This window comes from Canis lupus, chromosome 37, assembly GCF_011100685.1.
Source record: "Canis lupus familiaris isolate Mischka breed German Shepherd chromosome 37, alternate assembly UU_Cfam_GSD_1.0, whole genome shotgun sequence".
NCBI classification, from domain to species: Eukaryota; Metazoa; Chordata; class Mammalia; order Carnivora; family Canidae; genus Canis; species Canis lupus.
Genome location: NC_049258.1, coordinates 20,830,275 through 20,855,519, shown reverse-complemented (window position 1 = coordinate 20,855,519; position 25,245 = coordinate 20,830,275). Strand labels below are relative to the sequence as shown.

The 25,245-nt window shown below is 34.1% G+C and overlaps 1 protein-coding gene and 2 long non-coding RNA genes across 8 annotated transcripts in view; 1 reads left to right on the top strand and 2 right to left on the bottom strand.

Moving 5' to 3' along the window:
- Positions 1-25,245, bottom strand: part of SPAG16 (sperm associated antigen 16) — a 907,696-nt gene that overhangs the window by 700,481 nt on the left and 181,970 nt on the right. The gene's annotated exons all lie outside the window — the stretch shown is intronic.
- LOC119867955 overlaps positions 1-25,245 on the bottom strand; it is a 77,321-nt gene that overhangs the window by 36,661 nt on the left and 15,415 nt on the right. The gene's annotated exons all lie outside the window — the stretch shown is intronic.
- Positions 15,420-22,016, top strand: LOC119877915. The gene is made up of 3 exons (XR_005385362.1): positions 15,420-15,576; positions 15,975-18,806; positions 19,027-22,016. It is a non-coding gene; the product is annotated as an uncharacterized LOC119877915 (long non-coding RNA).

Below are 25,245 nucleotides of genomic sequence, written 5' to 3'. Positions count from 1 at the left end.
AAATGCTATTTATTGAAATTCATTTTCAGAATGAACCTACAGTAAAAATTTGCAGATAACTATAGCTAATAAATATTTTAATACCTAAAATTATTAAAATACTAGTTTGAGATGTGGAGGGAGGTTGGAAAAAAAGTTAACTGATGCTAAATTACTCATCATTCAATTGTCTGACGTGAAAGATAACTGTTTTTTTTTTTTTAAGATTTTATTTATTTATTCATGAGAGACAAAAGAGAGAGAGAGAAGCAGAGACACAGGCAGAGGGAGAGGCAGGCTCCATGCAGGGAGCCCGATGCGGGACTCGATCCCAGGACCCCAGGGTCATGCCCTGGGCTAAAGGTAGACACTTAACTGCTGAGCCACCCAGGCGTCCCAAAGATAACTGTTTTAAATAATAGATGGATATAGGGATCCCTGGGTGGCGCAGCGGTTTGGCGCCTGCCTTTGGCCCAGGGTGCGATCCTGGAGACCCGGGATCGAATCCCACGTCGGGCTTCCGATGCATGGAGCCTGCTTCTCCCTCTGCCTTGTGTCTCTGCCCCCCCCCTCTCTGTGACTATCATGAATAAATAAATAAAATCTTAAAAAAAAGAATAATAGATGGATATAGAAATATAGGTTAATTTTTATTAATTAAATTCATCATTAATTTATACAGTTATCTCCAACTGATAAACAAACAAAAATAACTCTTAAGGGACAGAAAGTTCAAACAGTAAAGAGAATTAATTCTCACCTTCCATTCTGGAAAAATAGCATATTTTGCTCATAGTTGGTGTATCATGAAACACACACACACAACTTATACCACCAAAAGAACTAAAAATAGAGATGATCCAAAGTAGTTTAAGAAAAGGAACTGTTGTTGAGTGAACTGGGGAGACCTCTTGGGCCCTGAGGCCTCCACTCAGCCCCTCTCCAGGACATCCCTCAGAGGTCACAGGAAAATGCAGGGACGGATTAGACGGTAGTTGAGTGGCTCATGTGAAGAGTTCATTAAAGAGAGACTACACTCTCAAGATGTGGGGGCAGCAAGCTCAAGGGGGAGTTCCACCTGGGGTTTGGCTCTGTTTTATTGACAACTGTAAACTGATGGGTGGGATACTTATTATTTGGGGAGGGGGTTTCTTTGCGAACAGAGTTTCACACCTTTTCTCCCTTACTTGGCCAGGGTCTCAGGTCTTCTTTGTCTTGGGCCTGTCTGGTTTCCTCTGGCTTCTCGGTGGCCTTGTTTATGGAATGCTGCCAGGACAGGTTGCTAACTTTCCTGATAATGGGCCTCAACTTCCCCTTTGCTGGCCTCCAGGCATCCTGTTAAAGCCTAACCGTTTACTTCTAACAGAACTGGTAATGTGGCTTAAGAGGGAAGTCTTTTACTATTTTTTTTTCTTCTTAATGCTGTTTAAATTTTTATTTGCATGTCATGTTTTAAAATTGTTTTGAGGTTGGCTGATATTTATTCCACTGATATTACTCATCTAAGCAGATTCTATCACACCAGAATTGTTTGAAATATATGTGGACTTTTTTGCTATTACAGGGGCCAAGGGCAGGGTGCTTTGGCATGAATATCATTTTGAGTTAAAAGCAATCCAAACCTAGCAGATTCAGAAAAAGCTCTTTGTCTCCTCAACTGCCTGTTTGTACCAGGAAGAGAACTATTAAGAAACTCCTCTTTACCTAAGAAACTTATCTGCATAATGGGGCAATGTTTGTTTTCCAAACATTTCCTTTCACTTTCCTGCTAATGATATTTCTCCCTTTGAATTCTCAGACCCCTACTCCAGTTCCTTAGCTCAAATAAACATCATGTTACTCACTGTCTTTGGAATTTCCACGTCTGTGTGGATTCTCTGTACATAGGCTATTAAATTTGATTTTCTCTGTTAATATCTCATGTCAATCTGATTCTTAGTCCAGCTGGAAGGACTCTGAAGCACAGAGAAAATTCTTCCTCCCTGACACTATGAAGGAAAAACATAATACATTATTCCTTTTGTTAGCACAAGTTAATTAGAAATTTTGTAACCATGGTTTCTAGCTTTATTTTTTTTCAAATAATAAACATTCCACTGTTGTTTCTGACTCTCCATATTCTAATCCTTCATTATATTCTAGACTCTTTTTCTGGGACTCACAAGCCTATCAATATCCCTTTTCTCCTATAGAGGTGTCATAATAAAAGAAAAATTACAAATAAAAGGGTAATTAGAATAGACATGAAGATATGATTTCACACATTTTGTTTCCTGAGTGAATACTGTATACAAAATTCAAAATTTATAATATATAAGCAATATGTGTCTATCTCCAGACTGGGTAGGACACAGAACAGTTTCCAATTTTTACCTTTGAATCTCACTTAACTTTTATGGTTGATTTTTATGTATGTAGGATTTATGGCCTAATAAAAGAAATAAATATAAGAAAAAACCCTTCTGAATTATAAGAATCCACACAGAATACTATATTTATTTATATTTAAAATACTGATTATCACTCATAAAGTAATGTAAGACTAATTCTAAGTGTTCCCCTTTGTTGGTCATTAGCCAATTTTTAGTCTTTGAAGTAATTGAATATGTATTTACATATTTATAATTAGAAAAAGATCATCTCTATAAATCTTTAATACCCCACTATAATACTAATACCCCACTGGGAAATTAGATCTTTAGAAAAAAAAACAACCATCAAAAATTTTACAAGATTTTGGGTGTTTTTTAGTATGTTCCACCTTCCTTATTGTGAGGATAACTGAATTTAAAATATGTGCTACAGTTTTACAAATATATTGAAGTAATCTTTTAAAATATGACCAATATTCAATGTATAAAACATAATTTGTGATTTAGATAAATTTTTTAGTATTCAGACAAGCAAACATTTTTTTAATTAGAATATGAGTTTTAGATGTGTAATGCAATTTGAATTTGTTACCATCTTGCCTTCCACTGTAATTTGGCTGCTGAGTAGTGAGGACCTATGTAAACTGCCATATAGCTGTTAACTTTTTTTTTTTTAAGTCTATGAGACTTCTCTTTCCTCTTGTTTATCCTTAAAAATGATTGCAATTACCTACAGTGATTTGATGCACCTGACACTAATTGCATTCTTTCTCTGAAAACCTACATGACATCACATTGCCATCACAAAGCAAGAAGTTTATGTGCTTGCTGACCTTCTAAGTTGAAATGAGAATAAACACAGCCATTCCATTTAGAAATTGTGTAGATAATTAAGGGGTGATCTCTGTAGAATGACAGTTGTTATTCTGCTTTAGAAGATAAAGGCATAGAAAACTGGATCCATGATTTTCTTCTTATTTTGATGAAAGGATAAAATTAATAGTCTTATTTCTTGAATAGTTCACTCATGGTTTGTTTAGCTAAAACGAATTCTATACAACTGAAGGAAATTGAATGAGGACTAGATCTCAGATGATATTAAGTAATTATTGTTCATGTAATAATACTATTATGGTCATTGTTTAAAATTTTTATCTATCAGATAAATATAAGGAAGTATTTATGAGTGAAAGGATATGATGTCAGGATTTACTTTAAAACATTTCAGGAAAGAATAGAGAGAGGAGAATAGACAAAAATTTAAATGATATAAAGCTGATACTTTTGAAGCTGAGTAATAATACATGTGCTGTGGAAAACAAATGTAAAAGAAAAAATTAAATTTCCTTACTGCCTACAGCCCATTGACAAGTCCTTGACACAGGCAGAGACCTTCCTTTTGGAACATAGCTGACTTGATGTTGACACTTTACTAAGGGCAAAAGGCAATCTTAGCTAAACATTATCCTAAGCCCCCAGGATCCCATAGAAATCACAACCCCAGTGTAGCTCATTCTACCAACAGGTTCTGTCCCCTTGCTTTAATAAAACTTAAATTTTGCACCAAAGACATCTCAAGAATTCTTTCTTGACTGTTGGCTCTGTACCCCAACGTTTCCACATCAATTGCATCATTCTACTTTTGTGGGTGTTTGGAATTTTCTATAATAAAAAAAAAGAAATTCTGACATAGCCAAGTAGCTCAAAGAACCAAAATTATTATCATATTTATGATTTTTATTTTTATGACAGAACCATGTTGTGTAGCTAATATTTTTAAATAGAATATAAAACTCTTAAGGACACTTTATATTTTACATTTTTTAAAAATATCCACAACACTAGCTCATAATAATGTGCAGAAAGTGTTTAATAAAACTTGTAGGGGATCCCTGGGTGGCTCAGCGGTTTAGCGCCTGCCTTCGGCCCAGGGAGTGATCCTGGAGGCCTGGGATGGAGTCTGGGATGGAGGCTCCCTGTATGGAGCCTGGGATGGAGGCCTGGATGGAGTCTGGGATGGAGGCCTGGGATGGAGGCCTGGGATGGAGGCTCCCTGTATGGAGCCTGCTTCTCCCTCTGCCTGTGTCTCTGCCTTTCTCTCTGTCTCCATGTCTCTCATGAATAAATAAATAAAATCTTAAAATAAATAAAGTTTGTATTCTGAATAAAGCTAAATCAAGAAATCTAAGTAATCTGGGCAACCTGGCTGGTTCAGTCAGTGGAATGTGTGACTCTTAACTTTAGAGCTGTAAATTTGAGCCCATATTGGGTGTAGAGAGTACTTAAAAATAAAATCTCAAAAAAAAAAGAAACATAAGTAATTAAAATATTAACATTTAATAATATTTGTCATAAAAAGCTTCTAATTTGTTCTTTTCATCATAAAACTGTATTGGGTTTTTCAAACCAAATTTTTGGTGATATTTAAAAGATATCCTACACTTAAGCATATAATAATTAGTTTTGTTATTCATTAATTTCTATAACTTGTTAGTATAATGCTTTAGGAGAGGTAAAAGGAATCTGGCTATGGAGCTCATTTGCATAGTTGCTTTATCAGTCACTAATATGTTTATATTTATTCAAGTATTAATATGCTTATAAAAACTGATAAAATTTTATAGACACAATTGATAAAGTTACATGATCACTATTTAATCTGCTACACTGGAATGCCATTTTTCAATGGAAAATTTCTTACATTTCAAGTGGAAAACATATATATTTTTTAGAAATAAAAGCACAAAACACATAAATAGCACTTTAATCTTCTGACTTCTTCCACATTAGGAAAGAAAAACAAACTTTTGCAAAGAGATAATAGGATTATGCTTGTGCATATAAATCAAAAGAATGCATTTCAAATGCATTTAAGCTTGAGAGGAAAAATAATTTAGTGAGATTAGACCAGTCAGTATGCAGATTTTATTGAATTTTCAAATGTATACTCATGAAAGATATGTAATCTATCTGCTTTTTATTTTCATTTTACCACTTATAACTTTACTCGTCCTTATTTCCCATTCTGATTTTTCCAAATATCACATCTTGGGAAAAATTAGCAATTTTTAAGTTTTCAATATCCCATTCCTTTCTTTGGAAAAAAATAATTATATAATATATATAATTTTAAAATATGAATTTATAATATATGTGCAATACATTTTATTCAGATATAGTTACCACACAATATTACATTAACTTTAGGTGTATAATAGTGATTTTATGTCTATACATTATAGTACGCTCACCATGCTCATACTATTACAATACCATTAACAATCAATATTCTTTATACTGTACCTTTCATCACTATAACTAGAAGTCTGTACCTTACACTTCCCTTCATTGATTTTGCCTATCCATTCCTACACCCTCCCCTCTGGCAACCATCAGTTTGTTCTCTGTATTTATGGACCTATTTCTGCTTCTTCTGTTTGTTCATTTGTTTTGTTTTTTAGGTTCCACATATAAGTGAAATCATATGGTATTTGTCTTTCTCTGACTTATTGCACTCAGCAGAATGCTAAGTCCATCCATGTTGTCACAAATGGTAAGATCTCATCCTTTTATGGCTAAGTAGTATTCCATTATCTATCTATCTAATCTATCTATCTATCTATCTATCTATCTATCTATTATCTTCTATCTCCTTTCCATTCCTATCTATCTGTATATATATATAATATATATATATAACATATATATATTATATATATATATATATACACATCTCCTTTCCATTCATCTATTGATGGACATTTAAGTTGCTTCCATATCTTGTCTATTGTAAATAATGCTGCAATAGAGTGCATATGTCTTTTTAAATTAGTGTTTTTGTTTTCTTTGGGTAAATACCCATAAATGGAATTACTGGATCATACAGTAATTCTATTTTTAATTTTTAAGAAGCTTTTGTACTATATTCTATTGTGCTTGCACCAATTTACATTCCTGCCAAAGTGCACGAGCATTATTTTTTCTCTACATCCTTGCCAACACTTGTTACTTCTCTTTTTGATACTAGTCATTCTGATAAGTGTGAGATAACAGCTTATCATGCTGTTGCTTTGCATGTCCCTGATTATCAGTGATGTGGAGTATCTTTTCATGTATCTGTATTTATCATTTTTGGAAAAATGTCTATTCAGGATTTCAGCCCATTTTTTAATCATATTATTTCTTTTTTAAGAATATCCCATTCTTGGGAAGCCCAGGTGGCTCAGCGGTTTAGTGCCACATTCAGCCCAGGGCCTGATCCTGGAGACCCGGGGTTGAGTCCCACATCAGATTCCCTGCTTCTCCCTCTGCCTGTGTCTCTGTCTCTGTCTCTGTATCTCTCTCTCTCTCTCTCATGAATAAATAAATAAAATATTTTTAAAAAAGAATATCCCATTCTTAATAATATTATCCCATGGACATATCATTATATTTAACAAAAATGTAAGAAGTAAGATAAAATATTTGAAATGCTTATAATTTTCCAACTATTCAAAATTATCCCAAAATATATAAAATTAAAGGTAATGGAGGGTGAGTATGCATAAGTGCATGTATTTAGAAAGAAACCCAAAAACAGACTGAAAAAAGCATAGGACAACTAAAAGATTAAAAAGGAAAATGGTTAGATCGTTAACATGGCTATATCATTGGCTGGTATATTTCAAGAGTTCTAAAGGAGGCATCTTTTTGACAATGTTCATTACTCAGTCACCTGAGCAAATAGAATCCATTTGCTGAGGAAAAACCACCAATAACAGAAGTATGACTTTTTTAGATTAAGCTATACCAATTTTATATATAGTAATCATGATTTTATTTTATCTCAGTGAAATATGTTTTTGATTTCCTGATATAATGTTATCAAAAATATTACTTTGTATCAGGCAGATAAATGAATTGAGAAATAAAAGGAGAAGGAAGAAAGGAAACAAGTACATCTTTAGAGATCTAAATTATAAAATGGTTTGTGTCTGTGCCGTCAGGGTATGAAACAATTTCATAAGCGCATCACATGAAAACATGATCTCGCTAAAGAGAGGTTTTACTCTAGGTATTAGCAAACAAATAGCAAGAAAGGAATCCTAAAACAATGAAGAAATACAGGAAAGGCTTTTATTATTTCAGAGTTGAATGGGGCATCTAGCTGTTGATAGTAAAGGAAGGCATCTCTTGTCCCATTGGGTGTAACTAAAAGTGAACCAATCCTCAAAAAACAGCCACATTCTTTGCTTAATGAAATATTTCTAAGTTATAAGAAAGATATGTTGGGAAAAAGGAAATTAGAGACTTGGAAAATAAAAGAACATTTATTTAAATAGCAAGACGGGGAGAGAGTAAAAGGATTTTGATGCAACTTGTTAACTACATTTATTTTTTATATGAACATATCCACAAAATTATAGGTTACCTTCAATTTTCGTCACATAGTTTTGAAATAAGCACATAAACTCAAAATATTTTTGATAATTAAAAGTATCAATTAGAAAAGTTTTGTTTTAAAATGGCATATCTAATGTTTATATTTCAATAAACCTCTACCTCTTCACACACACAAAAAATAAATAAAATAAAATAAAATGGCATATCTATTTTTTCTAGATTTTATTTAATCAGGTTAGTGCATATATAGTTCAGTATTAGTTTCAAGGAATTTAGAATTTAGTGATTCATCTATTGCATAGAATACCTAGTGCTCATTACATCAAGTGCCCTTCTAAATCCCATCACCCAACTAAGAGTCTCCTGAGGCTTGCCTCCCTCTCCATTTTTATCTTACTTTATTTTTCCTTCCCTTCCCATACATTCATCTTTTGTTTCTCAAATTCCATATGAGTGAAATCATATGATATTTGTCTTTCTCTGACTGACTTATTTTGCTTAGCATAATACCCTCTAATTCCATTCATGTTGTTGCAAATGGCAAGATTTCTTTCTTTTTGATGGTTGAGTAATATTCCATTATATAGATAGAGAGATGATAGATGATAGATGATAGATAGATAGATGATAGATAGATATCACATCTTCTTTATTCATTCATCCATCAATGGACACTTAGCTAGTTTCCATACTTAAATATTGTGAGTAATGCTGCCGTGAACATGGAAGTCCGGTTATCTCTTTGGGATCCTGTTTTCCTGCACAGTTGATGGACATTTGGGCTCTTCCATATTGACTATTGTGGATAGTGCTTCTATAAATAAACATTGGGGTATATGTGCCCCTTCGAATTTAAAAAATGGCACATCTAATTTATATAATTATTTCCAAATTTTTTCCAAATACCATTCAGGATATGTTTTTTAATTAATAAATTTATCTGCTCTGAAAAACAGAGCAGACTTCTATAAAACCAGATGGAAATATAACTGAATTAAGGAAAGAAAGAATAATATCTAACCAGAGTATATACTAAGGAAAATCCCACCAGGAAAGTGAGTGACTGAAACTCCTACCAGTTTTTGTAGACAAATACAGAGCACAAAGAAGCTTGAGAGGAGAGTAGACATTTGCAGTATTTAGTTGGTGGGTGCTGGGCAGGTCAAACAATTTTTGAAACCTGGAGGATGCACAATCCAAAACGGAAACTTAATTCTCATATCCACCAGGTACAGGGTGCAGAGTGTGTATATATTAAAGCAGGGGAGAGAAGCCTAAGCTATGTCTGGCCTGAAACAATAAACAAAGAGGAGAGAGGAGAAAGCAGCTTCCCATAAAGCAAAGGATATCCCTGCACATCCTCCTTATTTTCCACAAACAGATGACATTAAAGAAATTAAGAGATGGGGGAATGCACCCAAATTTAGAGTGTCAAGTTGTGAAGACAAATTTATATATCAAAAACTCATTCCATTCACTTAAAGAAAAAGAAAAAAGTCTGATTAAAAAATGGGCAGAGGAACTGAATAGACATTTTTCCAGAGAAGTCATATAAAGGACAATAGGTACATGAAAAAATTCAACATTACATATCATCAGGGAACTGTAAATCAAAACCATAATGAGATATCACTTCACACTTCTTAGAATGGCTATCATCAAAAAGACAAAAAATAAGGTTTGGTGAGGATGTAGAGAAAAGGGAACTCTTGTACATGGTTGGTAGGAATGTAAATGGGTGCAGCCATAAAAGAAAATAGTATGGAGGTCCCTCAAAACACTTAAAATAGAATTACTATATGACTTTGGGGTTGAAAGGAAATATGTTGAATGGAGAGGAAAACAGGATATCAAAGAAATATCTGCACTTCCATGTTTACTACAATATTATTCACAATATCTAAGATATGGAAACAACCTAAGTGTCCATTAATGGATGAATGGATAAAGAATATGTTTATATGTATAGATAATAGAATACTATTCAGCCATGAGAGCAGGTTATTGTGCCACTATATGGATGGACCTTGAAGGCATTATGAGAAATGAAATAAATCAGAGAAAGACAAATACTATATGATTTCACTTAAATGCGGAATCTAAAAAAGTTAACTCATAAAAACAGAGACTAGAATGGTGGTTACAAGGGGCTCTCAAATGGAGGAAAACGAAAGATGTTGGTCAAAGGCTACAAACTTCCAGTTATAAAATGCATAAGCTTTAGGGATCTAATATACAACATCGTGATTCTAGTCATTAGTACAGTATTACACACTTGAAAGTTGCTAAGAAATTAGATCATAAATGTTCTCACAACAACAAAAAATGGTGTATGTGACATGATGCAGGTATTAGCTAATGCTATACTGGCCATCATTTTGCAATATTAGTATATTGAGTGAACATGTTCACCTTAAATTCACAGAATATTATATGTCAATAATATCTCAATAGAGCTGCAAAAAACACACATAAGCACACCAGCTAAGGAGGATACTGATAGATTTGAACAGATAAAAAGCCTAAGAGCATCTACTATCACAAGAATAAATATGAGAAACATTTTAAGGGCTTTAACTGGATAGTGGTGGTGGGGAAATGAGATGACTTTGCCTCTTTAGAAGACTTCTAACTTCCATATGAAGAATGAACTTATGCAGGGAGCCTCATGCAGGATTTGTTGACCAACAGTAAGTGATGATGGCAATTTCATCAAAGATAGAAAGAGGGGGACGCCTGGGTGGCTCAGTGGTTGAGCCTTTGCCTTTGGCTCAGGGCGTGATCCTGGAGTCCTGGGATTGAGTCCCACATTGGGCTCCCTGCATGGAGTCTGCTTCTGCATGGAGTCTGCTTCCCCCTCTGCCTATGTTTCTGCCTCTCTCATGAATAAATAGATGAAATCTTTAAAAAAAATAGAAAGAGGAAGATTGGTGTCAGAGAGAAGGTAAAGAAAAGGGACTGCTGGGAGTCAGAATCAATAGGATTAGTGAGTGAGAAGTAGGAGACAAGAATGACTCCCAGATATGAGTCTTAAGAGAGAATAATAAATTCAATTTTAGACATGTGATTTGAGGTGTCTGTCAAAATCCACTATTTTTAAAATGTTAAAATAACCCATGAATTTGGGGTTTCATTAATAATGCATTAATAAAATTTATAATTTAATAACTTGAAGAGTATAATAAAATTTAAAAATAAATTATAGAAAAATTACTTGATACCTATCCTATCTTGAATTCTTTTCTAGATGTTACATTATGGGTCTTTTCTCAAATTATGTTTTAAAATGATAAAAAAGGACTATAAAGAAAACCAGTCACATTAAAACTGAGTTATACCCTGAGTTCCATGGACCCTAGATAGAAACTCAAAACAAACAAGAATATAGCACATGATAAAGGGATAAAGATGACATCTTATATACATGAAGGGAAGAATTATTACATAAATAGTGTTGGAAGAACTCAGTGGAATTTAGAAAAAAATTAAGTAGCATCACAGTTTTATTTGAAAAAAAAAAGGATAAATTTTAAACACATATTAAAATGTAAAATTTAGAAATATAGGATATCAGAAGTCGTGGGAGTAACCATTCAAAACCTTGAAGAAGACAAATTTTTGACTCAAAATTTTAAAATTAAGACCATAATCAGACTCAAAAGACAAATAAACTGGGAAAAATATTTGCAGTTTATAGCACAGAAAATATAAATTCTCTCATTCCTAAGGAGCTCCAAGAAACTGATAAAATCAGCCCTAAAGAAAAATGGTGAAAATATATGAACAGAGAGTCTACAGTAAAAGAAATACAAATAGTAGCTTTTATTTTTTTATACATTTATTTGAGAGAGAGAGAGTGAGTGTGTACATGAGTGGGGGGATAGAGGAAGAGGGAGGAGAGAAGCAGACTCCCTGCTGAACTTGGAGCCAGGGGGTAGGATCTCAGGGTCTGAGATCATGCCCAAAATCAAGAGTGGATGGTTACCCAACTGAGACACCCAGGTGCCCCCAAATAGTAGCTTTTAAAATGATTCTCAACCCCACTTATAATATAAAACTTTCCTGAAATATTATCCTTCATGTATCATATTGGTACAAATACAAATATTTGAAAAAATTTTACAGAAATAACTTCTCTCAAATTTTGATGTGAAGATTACAAAATAAAACAATGAGACAAATGTGGCAATATTAATATTCATCAAAATTACAAAAACCTGGGCCTCTATATTCAGTCATTCTAATGCTGGGGTTATTACCTACATATCTATATGTGCAAAACATCATAAATTCCTATCACTGATTGCAGTAGCAAAAGACTGGGGGAAAGCTAGAAAAGCATCAAATGGAGACAAATAAGTGAATATTGGTGCAATAGACAATTTAATACTATGTAGATATCAAATAAGAGAAGAAGTTCTTTATACTACCAATACAGAAAGACCTCTATATCAGAAGTGATAAAAAAAAATCTGCAGAATAATTTTGAAATATGCTAAATTTTAGGTACAGAAAGGCAAGCAAGAATATATAGTAAAGCTTATTTGTATATGAATAAAACCTTTCAAGCTTGTTTGTATATGAATAAAACTTTTGGAAAGTTACAAAGATACAGTAAATGTTTACTTCCACAAGGGCCCTTCAGCCAAGACTACAGTAGGTGGGGGAATTTCATTGTGCACCTCGTTTTATACCTTCAATTATGGAACCATATGTCTGATTTAATTCCAAACTTAAAAATACTCTTCATTTTAAAAACATACTTTCTATATATCAAATATGCTGTTCTTTAAAAATAGATAAAATTATGTTAAAATACTTTAAATCTTTATGTTTCATTATTTTAGTGGAAAAAGTACTGATACTGGCAAACTCTTTTAAATTAAACCAATGTCCCATAATAAATATCTGCAAAATATTTAAAAGATAATAAAATATTAATTTAAATAGGCCAAACAAATATTCACTTTTAAAGTAATGCACAGGAAAGTATTTGATATTGCTACTCTTTCAATAAGACATAGTAGGACAAAAGAATATACTAAGACTACTTTTATTGAAAAAAAATGCATTTGGGGGAAACTTCTATTTTATCACTTCAATACTATAAAAGGTGATATTGGTAGCATGATATTCTGTCAATAATACTGTGATAGGAAGAAACTATATGAATGATATATTAGGTTATCTTCTGATACTGATTTTTTTAAAAATCCCTGAGGCTATTACTTAAATAGAAAAAGTAAATGATATTCAGTTTGAATTCTGAAGGAAGATCCACAATAAAATGCATTATTTTAAACTGTGTTCCATAGTGAGATATAATCTATTTCTATTAGCCTCAAGTTTCTTTCCTTCTCTCCTCCAGCTCCATAAACAAAGAAATGTAACTGCATTATACATCTTTTTTCAATAGCAACTTAGATTTCCAACGGGTATTTAAACCACACTTTCATTAAATAGCTTTATTTTTCCAGTTCTACAAGGGCAGAAAAAAAGAGATATACTTCTTCCCAAGTAATTATAATCCCTACTAACCATGACAAGTATCTTTTTTTTAATCTCTAAGTGAAATTTTTAGTGATTCCTTGATCCTTGTGCTAAGATAATATTTTTAAAAGAAATTTTAAGCAACAAGGAAGAGGCTCTCCTGAACAGCCTGTTTAAAATATCCTTCCAATCTGTTATTGTGACTTTATCTGCTATATTTTTCTCCATAGCACTTACCACTAATTTCAGATGTCATACAGTTCTTACTTATTTTTTACCCACAAGAATGCCGTTCCCTGTTCCCTGGCAAACTCAGTAAAAATATTTGTTAAATTATTATTACCACTTTTGTATATGTCATCTGAAACATTTATAGAATTCTTCATATGTGTGAAAACGAATATGACCAGTATGAACAAATGCATGATGGAAAATACATGCTTCTGATGTCTGGTTTTATCAAATCAAGATAAAAATGTATCAAAAAGCAAGCAGAGCAATAACATAACATGCTATGCTAGATGAAAACAGGAGGTATCTTTTCTCTTTTTTTAAAATATTTTATTTATTTGAAAAAGAAAAAGCACATGAGAGCACAAGCAGGGGGAATGGCAGAGGGAGAGGGAGAAGCTGGCTCCACCTTGAGCAAGGATCCTGATGCGAGGCTGGATCCCTGGACTCCGAGATCATGACCTGAGCTGAATGCAGACATTTAACTGCCTGAGCCACCCAGGTGCCCCAAAGCAGGAGGCATCTTAATTTTACCCTCCTATATAAGAAACAGGAAACAGATGAAGAAATAGCAATGACTTAGCAGAGAGGAGAACAAACCTAAGTACCTACTGGGAGGGATAACAAGGAGGAGAAAGGTTTAGTAAAAGATTCAAGGAAAGGCAGGGGCCTATATACAGTGGAATTGATTCCATCTGTGTAAGGAGCAGCTAAATCTGAGAGTCCTTGGTCCCCAGCCTCTCCTCAAAACACAAAACAGTTGCAAGATACATTGTTTATGGAAATTTAATAGTATAGCTCTAAGGTCAGAGACCCCGTTACAGAATAGGGAAAAGGTGAAGTGTCAGATGATAAACATGATAACCATCATTTATCCTCTTCATTTCTATTTTTTGGTTACATCAAACCAGCCGAATAAAATTATTTTAATATAGCTGCACTTTCTTTTGGGTTCATGAAGCCACCCCTACTCTTTACTCTTAATTTATGAGCACACACACAAAAATGAGAATATAAAAAAATCGGCGAAATATATGGAAGCCACTTGTTGCTGTATATCCCAAACTCTATTTCAAATTAGAGCCCTCCAGTTTGTGCTTCCTTTTTTTTTTTCTTTAAAAAAAAGAAAAAAGTAAAAAACTTCCCATGTCCTTATTTAATCAGCAAAATTACTCCAAGTGCTATCACATTCATTCATGTCCTTGTTGGGCCATCAAATGGTCTTTAAAAGTGGTGAAATATGGTTTCACTTTCATCTTAGGACATCCTCAGTCTCTTGATTCCTGGGTAGACCTGGGAACCACAGTTTTTAAACAGGAGACTCATGCCTTTTTTAGCATACCAGGAAACCTTTGTATGCTGGAAACACAACAAACCAGCAGAAAGTTTAGGTCAAAGAAAGGATGACTAGGAGAAATTAGCATTTGGGATTTTAAACACTTCCAATTACTTTGGTACCAAAAAGTACTAAAAATAAGACAATTTAAGTGATTAAGCTCCTCAGGTTATAATTCTTACACCTTCTTGATAATTTTTTATCTAAACTATAAAAATGACTCTCCCAAATCAGTTATCACTATCTTGGTAAATATGACCATTACCCCAGAGTTCTGCTGTGCTAGAGATGTTTGGGCAAGTCCTGGAACATACTTTCCAAAAATTTATGCTAAATCTCTACGAGTAAAAAAATAAAGAAATCAACAGATAATATTTATACTTCAGTTTGTTTATTGTTTATAAGTAAACCCTACCACAACTGACTCTTGAACTCATGACCCCAAGATTGGGTCACATGCTCTACCAACTGAGACAACCAGGTGCCCCTCAACAGGTAATAGTTAATGCTCCCAGGACTGAACCTTGGAAAGCAAGCATGAAATTTCCAAATACTACTTTTGCACATGACCGTGTGAACATTAACTTGGGGAAATTAACATTTCTATTTGGTTTTTAATTGGGTCAGCAATTAAAAACCCACTTCAGGCATCATCAGCATGGAGTTCTCAAGTTCATGTGGCTCCTCACAGTGAACCAGGTCTTAAGGAAAATGCAGAGGTGCCACAGCAGGAACACGGACAGCGGTCCACCTGAGAGAGATCGCAGCCAAGCACTCAGCTCCCCGGTGAGTGTGATGAAGGCGAGTCGGCCTCCCCACCTGCGCCCTTCCTCAGCCTCCCCACCTGTGCCCTTCCTCCGCCTCCCCACCTGCGCCCTTCTCTGGCCTCCCCACCTGCACCCTTCCCCGGCCTCCCTCCCCGGCCACCCCTGCCCTGTCCGAGCTGAAGGCCAAGGTCTGCTGGCTCCAGAAGGCCTGCCCCTCATCCGGATTCTCCTGGCCCAAGTGTGCTTGCAGCACAAGCTCGGCATTGCCCTGTGCGTCGGGAAGGCCAGCACCCTTGCCTTTGCCAACCGCTCGCTGCAAGAACAGGACTCTCTGAGAGAGGAGAGGTCGGTGCTGGTCACCTTGTGGATCTTGGCCTTTCTGGCAGGAAACGCCCTCTATGTGCTCTCTGCATTCAGTTCTCAACAGCCCTACAGCAGCCTCATGCTCCTGAAGCCCAACCTGGAGACACTGGACGACTTCTTCGACCTGCTGTGGATTGTGGGCGTCGCTGACTTTGTGCTCGAATAGGTCACCCTCGCCCTGGAGTGCCTCACCGTGGCCCTGCCCACCACCATCCTGGCCTCGAGTCCAAGGGAAGACCGTCTAATGACACGGGGAGAAGGCAGGCATCTGCAAGCCAAGGAGAGAGGCCTCGAAAGAAACCAACCTTGAGGACACCTCCATCTCAGGCTCCCGGCCTCCAGAACTGGGAGGAAATACATGTCTGTCGTTGAGCCCTCCAGTCTGTGGCACTTTGTGATGGCAGCCCTAGAAGACTAATACATCCACACACCAGTTTCCCCACACTTCTGTCCTTTTAAACTCCTTTTATTTTGAGGAGTTAGTTTTGGGTAAATAATATTGTAATATTGCAACAAAGGAGACATAATATTCCCCTTTTTAAATCAAAGCATCAACTATTTAAAATGCATAATTATATGCTAGTTTAAGGAACATTTTTCAAGTTTTCAAAATTGTGAAGAACCATAAGTTTATTTTTATTTTTTTTAAGAACCATAAGGCTAAAAAACTTTTCTAATCTTTAAAAAAGGATTGTCTAATCTGAAAATATTCCTTTAAATATTAAAGTCCTCTAAGGCTTCTGTTTGAAAAATCATGGATAGGACAATTAACTCAAGGCTAAGGAACCCCTATGAATTAAAGATAAAAAAACCTGACAACAAATATAAGAAAATGTGAAATGGTTATTGATTTATAAAAAGTTAATCTAGGCAGACCATTTCAGGGTAGTGTTTACATTTATAAAAGTAAATGACACCATAGATATATGTTCATATATAAATTAATAAATATATATACATACACATATTCCCAAGTTCAAGAAATACAATGTCATTTGGATCACTTCAGACCTTGTGCAATAAAAGGCTCCAGTCAGAAAAAAAGAATGATTTTTTTAATGTTTGTTTTTTTTTTTAAGTAAAAACTTGAAAAAGGAACAGCCTTATGTTGCTTGTGGGCTTGTGATTTTAACTCCATTAACGACCTCATTTCATTCAGCTCTCAACATTACAATATCATTGTGCTAATAGAAGAGCTCTATTTATTTCACTTCATTTATCTGAATTGTGCTGACTAAGGTAATTGTGACATGCAAAATATGTCAGTGCATTAAAACAATGGTGTAAAAAGATGATATTTTTTAAAAACTCATGATGCCAAACAGTACTTTAACTTCTGTCCTTTGGCAAATTGTTTAAAATCACAATCTCTTTAATTCTTGAATAAAGCAACAATCTAAAAATAATTTCCATTAATGGTATACATTATTATTAATTGTTTAATCAAGATTTTAACAAAATCACTATACTAATAGTATGGTTTATTAACAAAGACCACTGTAGCACACACTTCTTGTTAGGTTACAACTCAGTGGAGCACTAAATTACTTACTTCTTGTAGTGAGAAGTTATTCATTCATGCTTTTTTTTTTTTTTTTTCAGTTAAAAAAATCACAGTTGCCTGCTATGTTTGCCAGTCCTCAAAATAGGCTTGAGGGGTACAAAGAAACAAATATTACTATGGTGAAAACTTGTTTGGGCTTGTTTCAGAAACATCTAGTAATAGCCGTACAAGTGGAAAAAATATTTAAGTAGTGTGTTTTAAGCCAGTTAAGTCTTACTTTGAACTTAGTGCTGTTCAGTCACTGTGCTTAATAAGCATTTAAACATTGTCATCACATGCTATAATTTCAAATAAAATGCATATGGGAGATTTGGAAGGTGGCCATGAGGGGCAGTATCCCATTATCACAAGAAAAACTACTTACAGATTTTAACTTCATTGCTATTACTAAAACCAACAATTCTAAAGAGATGGTTTTACCACCACTGAAGAGTGTGTTGAACTATGCATCTGTGAAATTTACAGTATTTAAAGAGCACTTCTGCTTCCTCAAATTTGCACTTCTGCAAATTCAATCAGGTAACACTTATTGTTCAAACTCTGTCTAAAAGTACCAGATGACAGGGACGCCTGGGTGGCTCAGCAGTTGAGCCCTTGCCTTTAGCTCAGGGTGTGATCCCAGAGTCCCAGGATTGAGTCCTGTATTGGGCTCCCTGCATGGATCCTACTTCTCCCTCTGCCTATGTCTCTGTGCCTGCCACCCACCCACCACCCCCATGTCTCTCATGAATAAATCTTTAAAAATAAAATAAAAGTACCAGACATCAGGTCTTAATCTAAGGAAGTATATCACCTCTTTGAGATGACAACCAGCCTATATGCATATTTTAAAATCTGAATGAAATAAAATGCATTTTATAAGTGATTCACATATATACAGTATATTTCTGCTGATCAAAGAGGGTAGATCTAACCAAAGAAGGCTGCAAAGAGAAGGTGGTTTGCCCTAAATATTAATGATGATTATACATGTATGTCTGTATGTATACAGACATACAGACATGTATCAGTGATGATACATACATCGCTGATAGATGATAGATTTTAAAAGATGTTTGTTAAGACAATATATTTCTGACCTTGTGTAGGCTAAGTAGTAGGTTTTGTGAATGAATTAAGTTTTCAAATGCAAAATATCTTATATTAAATAAATCAATGGTAAAGCTATTTGTCAACGGGGAAAAGACAAGATAAGGAAAAAAAACTTAAGTTGATTGTAGATTGTTTGATGTAGAAGTCGTCTTTATTTTAAAAAGTGCTTATTAATATGCTTCCTCTATAACCATGTTCAATGCCTTTCCCTAAGTTTATTAGAAAAAAAGGTTATTGGGGATCCCTGGGTGGCGCAGCGGTTTGGCGCCTGCCTTTGGCCCAGGGCGCGATCCTGGAGACCCGGGATCGAATCCCACATCGGGCTCCCGGTGCATGGAGCCTGCTTCTCCCTCTGCCTGTGTCTCTGCCTCTCTCTCTTTCTCTCTCTGTGACTATCATAAATAAATAAAAAAAAAAAAATTAAAAAAAAAAAAAAAGAAAGAAAAAAAGGTTATTATAAAAAAATCGAGTCTTCTTCTAAAACATGGAAGTTACTCATAAAAAGCCATAACATATTCATTCTTATAGGATAGAAAGATTTTCATTAAAACATACCCTAATTTCTTAAGAATACATATAATAAATTTGATGTAAGATGCCAATGTGAACATAGGTCTCTAACATTACACCTTCCCTAATATTGACTGAAATAACCAAAGGAATTTGAAATAGGGAATACTCTGAATCACCCTGTTAACTAAAAATTTATTATTAACATATTTCAAGGAATTTTATGTGATGTGTAGGGTGTTTGGGACCACATTGAAAGATAACAGTAAGAGTCATGGCAAATATCCTTGTCTGACAAAATGGGTTTAAATTTGTAAGACAATTTTTCACTCACTGTTAGAATTAAATACTGCTTTATGGTTTTATTTTGTGATCATGAGCCTAATCTAAGAGTTAAAAACCTTTATCTCATAAAAGTGAGATAGCATCTTTTTTAAAAAATTTATTACCAGTACCTAATTCAGTACTGAATTAACACAGGAGTGAATGAAAAAACTGAAAGAATGAGTGAATAAACCCCACTGACAATTCCTGAATTAAAGAAGTAATAGTTGGATTTAAGAGTGAGCTGAGGAAAATCTGCTGCCATGTATGTGAACTACACAATGAAGAAGCTTTCCTATGATACTCAAATATAACTAAGCCAAATACCAGGCCAGAGGACAATTGGATATTACTATGTTAATATTCTCTTCTTTGATGTAATAGACTTTAACACCAAGATGCAGAACAAGTACAACCACAATGAGTATCTTGACCATAAACGAGCCAAACCAAAATAGAGATGCATAAAAAATGTCTTGAATAAAGATGGCTTTGCCAGCTAGAGGTAGCAGAAGAAGAAAAAACCCTGACACTCATTCATACACACCTGCACTCACAAATGTTAAAAACTGCCATTTTAAATCAATGATACAATGATAGAGAACATAATTAGTGTTTTGAATATTATTTGATAATATAGAAAAATAAATTAGATCCTACTTCATACCACACAAAATACATTTCAAGTGACATTTTGGTATGGAATGAACCTGCAAAGAAATTTTTTTAAAAGTTTGGGTGAATGTCTTATCTCAGAATGGGTCATGATCTTAGCAAAAATGCAAAGGAATGCATATTTGTAATTGACAGGGTTCATCTCAGATATTCCATTTTTCATCACTAGAAGTTGTATTTCTGTGTTTTTTATACCTATCAGATTTCTACTTAACATGCTTAAATTTTAATTTTCTTGAACATAGGGAATTAAATTATAATAAACATTTTAATGTCATTGTCTACTAATTCTATCATCTGTATCATTACTAGATCACTCTCAGACAATTGATGTTTCTGTACTCATTTTGGGTTATGTTTTCCTGCTTCTTTGCATAAATGCTAATTTTTTTTGGATGACAGACATTGTGATTTTATCTTGTTAGGTTTTGCATAGTTTTAAATTTTGACAAATATTTTTTGATCATTGTTTTGGGATATGGCTACATTCCTTTGGAATAGTTTTATCTTTTGGGAATCTCCTTTCAGCCTGTATCAGAGAGGCAGTGCTTAGTATAAAAATAATTTGGCGAACTCGTGACACAGAAGCTGATCGCCACATGCACTGAAAGATAAGGTTTTCTTTCTGGCTGGTGACAATGGGACTATTCCCAGTTCTTTACGAACTCTAGGGATTTTTTTTTTTTTTTGCCCTGAGCACTATGAGTGGTTCTCTTCCCAACCTTAGTAGTTCCTCTAAACATATGCACTGATAAATACTCAGATGGATTCTCCAGAGTCCTCCGATTGTAAAATTATCCAGAATTTTCTTCAAGCAGGAATCAGAAAATTATTGTAGGGCTCACCTCATTTATTTTTTATCTTTCAATGATAACCATCTTACTTGGCTCATTTTGAATATCTTGAAAACCACTGATTTATATGCTTTGTCTATTTATTCATTATGTCAGTCAGGAGGGCATTTCATTTCCTGCTATTCCAGGTTGGCCACAAGCAGGAAGTCTAATAGCTGACATTTTAGTTTGTTTATTGAGTATAATAACCTGCAGTAATCTGCACAAATCTAGAAGGTAGATGTACTAGTTTGTTAGGGATACTATAACAAACACCACAGACTGAGTGGCTTAAACAATAGAAATTTATTTTCTCACAATTCTGGAGGCTAAAAGTCTGAGATCAAGGTGTTAACAGGTTGGTTTCTTCTTAGGTCTCTCTCATTGGCTTGAGATGGCTGTCTTCTGTTTATATCATCACATGGTCCTTCCACTATGTGTGTCTGTATCCTAATCTCCTTCTCTTACAAGGACACCAGTTATAATGGATTAAAGTCCACCTATATAACCTTGTTTTAACTTCATTGCCTCTTTAAGGGTTTTGTCTCTAAATATAGTCATATTCTGAGGTAATGGGGGTTAGGTCCTCAGCATATGAGTTTTGAGGGAACAGAATTCAGTCCATGACAGTAGAGCTTAAGTTTTAACTAATATAAACCCATGTAATCAGTGCCCTAAATGGGAAATAGACATTACCAAAATCTCTGAGAGTTCCACAGTACGCCTTCCCATTCTTTCTGCCTTGCCCCTTCACAGAGGCAACCAACCACTCTTTTGATGTCTAATCCCATAGATTATTTATACCTGTTGTAGAACATCACAGAAATAGAATCACACAGTATATGTTATTTTGTGTCTTGCTTCTTTCAATGGGAATGTTTTTGAGATTCTTCTATGTTTTCATGTGAATCTGTAGTTCATTTTCTTTAACACTATTTTATGAATATATCATCATTTTTTCTATTATTTTTTTTTGGTGTAAACTTAAGTTGCTTCCAATGGTTTGTTATTACAAAGAGTGTTATAATGAACATTTTTGTACAAGTCTTTTGTGGATGTATGTTTTTAATTATTTGGGATAAGTCTATAGGAGAAAAGTTGCTGAATAATAAAGTATGTTTGTGTTTTAACTTTTTGAGAAACTACCAACTTCTCCATAGAGACAATACTAAAACGGATATTTTAAACTAAAGCACACATCAAAAATAATCACATTTATTATTAAAAAAAATAGAAGAAGTAGGAGAAATCATTTGTAACATAGAGGATAGTCCAAAGATTAGTACCACTATAGAAAAAAAGTGACTCTTCTAAATAAGAAAACATATATTTGAGATATGAACAATGCACTATGGGTATGATCAGATAACACAGAAAAATAAATAAAATAGCCAAGACCATTGTGGGTGTGCATAAAAATTTAGAAAATAAATTTTATTATGGTATAACTTATAAGAGCAAGAAATGAAAATAAATATCCAGTTATGGAGGGTGATTATATGGTAGAATGTGCCTAGGATATATCATGCAGCCATTAAAAACAAATGACAGATAAAATGTCATTCAAAATTAAGCAAAAACTCTGCAAATATAAATGGTATGATTCTAAATACACCTATCAAATATATATAATTCATGTTTATAAGTAAATATGATTAAAGGACACATAAATTATTAATAGCTATTATCTTTGATTAGTAGGATTATAAGTATTACTTTTTTCTTGGGATTTTCTTATATTTTCATAGTTTTTTTATTTTCATAGTTTCTAATAAAAATATATATTACATTTATATTCAGAGGAAAATCAATAATGTTTCTTCCTTAAAAATGTATACAAAATAATCCCAACATTAATCTAAATTTCAAAGGTGGAAAATTTTGTATAAACGTTTTAACATATATTACAATCAACCTGTAGTGCCATTTGGTTCATTACATGCAAATTCTGTAAGAAGATGCCAAATGTTGCAGGGGCTTCATAATAGAATAGAATGAGAATTGTGTTAGAGCAAGTTTCTTGCAACCCAAGGAAAGTACTCCCAAATTGTTTGTCAGTGAAGATAAATGTTTCTGTCTTTCAGCCTGAAAAGTGTCAGCCTAACCCTAACCACTCAATATAACTGAATGTGTGGTGCAGAATAATAAGGCTTGGTGTGAGGAGTGGAGTACTTTAAGCCTTCTGCTTAATCTGGCCTTGAAAATACTCACATACATATATACACAAAGAGAACATGTGTATACATTACCTACACCTATATATATTTTGTGTATACTGGAAACATTAGTGACTACATTTGATTTGCATGCATATATTTAATATTATGTACACATTCATTAAAGCTATACACACATATACAGATATTTATTCTATAATACAGAGAAACAAAATTCTAAAAATAACTAGTTGCATTCATAGTAGTATACATGAAAATAAATGAGACAAGTAATATTTATATTCTTGTCCAGTAGTCTTAGTTCTACAATCCATCAGAAATTCTGAGCACATGTTTTTTACATAAGATATTTAATATTGCTAAAACACAGATGTAGTCTTTAAATAACTAATCTATTAAATAACTATGAATGGTTAGAGTATAGTAGAGTAAGAGTTGTATTATCTGGCTTCAAATACTTAAAAAATAAAATTATGGATTATTTTAAAATAACATTTAAGTTTTGGAAATTCAGTTGAGCCAACATAAAGTGAAACTCTTAGTCAATACGTGGAATTCATCTTCATAATGTCAATTGCCTTGGGTTTCCAAACTACTCCCATAATCAAAATTTTTTTTTTTGTAATGAGACTATATAATAGAGAATTAAAGAAATAATCCTTATACTTTAGGCTAAAATAATACAACTATAAATATTTTCTAAAATTATTTGACCAAAGGTAGCATTAAGGAATGCAAATTTATATTTTCATCATGATAAAATAGAAATCAAATTCAGATCAGAAAATTATGATAATTTATAAGATTTTGTTTTGTTCTCCCAAGTGAAGAAATCTTCCTAAATTTACTTCCAACTTAACATATAGTGCTCAGAACCTTAAGAACCAAAATTTGGAACACTAATTTTATTTTATTTTATTTTATTTAAGGTTTTATTTATTTATTCATAAAAGACAGAGAGAGAGAGACAGAGAGACAGAGGCAGAGACATAGGCAGAGGGAGAAGCAGGCTCCCCCTGGGGAGCCTGATGTGGGACTTCATCCCAGGACTCTGGGATCTTCCCCTGAGCTGAAGGCAAATGCTTAACCACTGAGCCACCCAGGTATCCCTCAAACACTAATTTTACAAATGGGTACTCTTTAGAGGAAAATAACTTCCCTACACTGGTATTTTCCTAAAAATAAGAATAAAACAAAACAAAACCCTGATATGGTATTGTTCAGTATTTAGCTAGTGCTTACATAAAGTAAATAAACAAACAAAACACACCACTATATATAGATACCAGATACAATATAGCTAGCACCCAACGAGGGTACTGATGGGTATCCAAGGATGGTTCATTGATGGTAAGATTCCAAATGGGTTCACTGTTCAATAGGTCCAATGATGATGAAGTGTGCATTCTAAGTTCCAATTCATACTCGTACTGTTGGCATGAAAAATTGAAATTAATCCATAAAAATGAGAAAGAAAAGAATGATCTTTCATGGATAAAAGATTTCAGACACTTCTGGGAAAATGAAGGCAGACTGAACTCTTTGTTGGATGAAACAAAAATGAAGTCACAGCTCAGAATGCATGGAAACAAACTGCTCCAGAAAAAAATGCATATATCCTTAGCAGAACTCTACAAAGACACTGTATTTGGAATTTGCACTATCATGAAAAATCTGGAAGATTGGGGCTGAGGGCAGGAAAAGGGAACGGTGGAAGTCTCACATGAAACAACTGCACCAGTCTGCTCTCCCACATGCCCCCTCCCTATCCATTCTTCTCTCTCCCCAACTCATCAATTTTAGAATGCAGCCCCCCCTGGAATAACACTGCCAAGGAGAATCATACCCATACTCTCTCTCCTCTACACACACTTAATTTCTCTAAATAAACTGACTAATGGTGTGAGCAGAACCAGGACTGCCAAATTAAGATTATGTGCTGGGGTTTAAGCTTTCTCCTTTCTGGCATTGGGAGGTACTCCAGGATGATCCCAAAGTGAAGCCTAATGACTCTGCCAATGTCTGAAAGGTGCTGAAAGATTCCTTGAAAGTCATAGTATGAAAACTTCATATTAGAAATGGAGAGAACACTCAAATCATACAGCATACAAATCAACCCAGCCACACATTACTGAATATAAATAGACAAT